Source organism: Montipora foliosa, chromosome 12 (assembly GCF_036669935.1).
Source record: "Montipora foliosa isolate CH-2021 chromosome 12, ASM3666993v2, whole genome shotgun sequence".
In the NCBI taxonomy this organism is placed as follows: domain Eukaryota; kingdom Metazoa; phylum Cnidaria; class Anthozoa; order Scleractinia; family Acroporidae; genus Montipora; species Montipora foliosa.
In genome coordinates, this window is record NC_090880.1 from 40,846,027 (window position 1) to 40,848,526 (window position 2,500).

At 46.8% G+C, this 2,500-nt stretch overlaps 1 protein-coding gene across 3 annotated transcripts in view; it reads left to right on the forward strand.

Annotated features, from left to right (window-relative positions):
- LOC137979776 (uncharacterized) overlaps window positions 1-2,500 on the forward strand; it is a 15,456-nt gene that overhangs the window by 8,365 nt on the left and 4,591 nt on the right. The window lies entirely within an intron of this gene.

Below are 2,500 nucleotides of genomic sequence, written 5' to 3' on the forward strand. Positions count from 1 at the left end.
ATTGGCCTACGGAGTGCCCCTTCATTTTTAATCAGCTTTCCATATCCCCCTCCCTGTTCAACCTGCTCACAAGTTCACCCTGATCCCTTTTGTTACTCATCTGTGCAATACAGGCTCCTATGGCACGATTATGTTTATCTGGCAGCACTTGACAACCTTCACATTGAGTCTGGCTGTCTCCTGGACGTTCTGGCTATGCCAGTCCTTCACAAAAGTTTGAGTGGGATCAAGCTCTCCCATGGGAATACAAGAAGGCTTGCCACCTGATCACCTCATCAGTTCTCCATAGCATCTAAGTATACTAAGTTACAACCTTTTAAGTCTACCAAATGTTGACTCCTTTCTGTTATGGGCTGCATTTACCCTTTCATTTTTTGGCTTCTTAAGAAGCAGCGAATTTACCTGCAATGGCAATTTCGACCCTCAGTCCCACCTTGCTAGAACAGACATTTCTTTCCATCCCAACATCCTTCACCCTACTTCATTTGACACTGCAATTTAAAAGTCCAAAACTGACCCTTTCTGGGAGACAGCCAGGCTCAGTTTTGCAAGGTCAAACTCAGACCTTTATGCATCGTCTGCCCTGCAAGATTATATGCTCAAAACTGCAACTCAAGACCCTGGCCAGCTACTCTTCAGCTTCTCCTGTGGACCATATCTCACCCAGACTTCACACACCAACAACTTATGGTCTCTCTTAAACCTCTGTGACAATGACAGCTCCTCCTCGGCCTCTCACAGCTTTAGTATTGGTGCTGCTACAACCGGCAGAATCACTGGCATTTTCAACTGGCTCTTCAAATTCTGGGTCGCTGGAATCCTAACACATACCAAGCTTACATCAGGACTCCAAAGGAAACAATATGTCAGGTTCCTCAGTCATTGGCCTCTTGCTCCTCCTGCTAACAAACCCTGGAATCCTTGAAAGCACTTGAGTATCTCATTGAAACTTGGATTTTTCTAACAATCAGTAATGATCTATGACAGTTCCTTGGATAACTTAATTCATATTTTCCTGTATTGTCCTGAACCTATAGTGTTTTCACCTATGGGTACAGCAATCATGTTGGCATCCCCCTGGAAGCCTGCTGTGTGCGTTTGCTTCCCCCCCCCCCCCCCCACCCTCATTTCTCTTCGATACGATTGCCTTTCATCCCCTTTTCAGCCACATGCCAGCCATCACATGGGTGAAAGCACTATCCTAAGCTTAATGCCATGTTTCTCCTTTAAAACAAAAAAGGAAAAAGGCCCATTTGGCACTTGAGGGCTTTCTGTGACATTCTCTTTCCTTGGGCTTTCTGCCCTCTCAAGTTCATGTAGTACTATTGGAAATGACTATTTTGACGGAAATGTGTTGTGCAAGGGTCCTATCCCCTCCAGCTGAATGTTTTGTGTGAGGGTCCTATCCCCTCCAGTCGAATGTTTAGTGCGAGGGTCCTATCCCCTCTAGTCGAATGTTTAGTGCGAGGGTCCTATCCCTTCCAGTCAAATTTTTTGTGCGAGGGTCCTATCCCCTCCTTTCAAATGTCTAGTGTGAGGGTCCTATCCCCTCCAGTCTCTATGCGATGCCCATTGGCTTGGTTTTTTATTTTTTATTTATTTTATTTTTTTTTATGCTCATGTCGTACTTTCGACCCCTATCTCCACTCGTCGGTTCTCTACTTTCACCTTTGGGGCAGGCAATGTTTGCTTTTCGCTATTGCAACTCCGTGGAGATGGGGTCATTTTTTCTCCCTGTCAAATTGGGAGCAAAACCACTAAATGGGCTTCGCACAGGGCACTCCTCGTTTATCTCGGCGTTTTGGGCGGGGAATTGCTGCCTGCGGCACCCCTTCAGCCCTGTGCTGAAGCCCCGTTAGGGAGGGGGCATATTGTTACTCTGCTGGACTGGGTTAACTTGGCCCTAGGACATTTTGCCAGCAACTATGCCCGCCTTGCAATACAGGCATGAGGCACCCCCTCGGCTAGTTGCCGAGGCCCCTCATCCGGTGGTCCATACCGGCGGTGGGTATTATCAGCGCCTTGCCAGTACATTCCCTGCCCCTCGTTTACGCCCAAGTTGTGTGTATTGTCTTTTATTGCGCACCAAAGCATTAAATGATATTTTAGAATAAAATAGATGTTAATGCTGGTAAGCAAATACTGGGCAGCGCCTGGGAGGAGAGCGTGACTTCCCATCACGTGACTACCTTATTTGGCTATTTCATTCATCCTGCCATGCGAGCCTTCTCAGTTTGACATTTCCAAAGCTCAACTAGTTCTGTTTTTTCCGTTGAGCAATTTAATCCCTCCCTCCCGCCCTGTTTGCTTTCTGGTTCTCTTGTATTTTATTTTATTTTTTCCTTATGAGCTTCTGTAACCTATTCAATAGTTCTCCTTAATAAAATATGGGCGGGGAATTGCTGCCTGCGGCACCCCTTCAGCCCTGTGCTGAAGCCCCGTTAGGGAGGGGGCATATTGTTACTCTGCTGGACTGGGTTAACTTGGCCCCAGGACATTA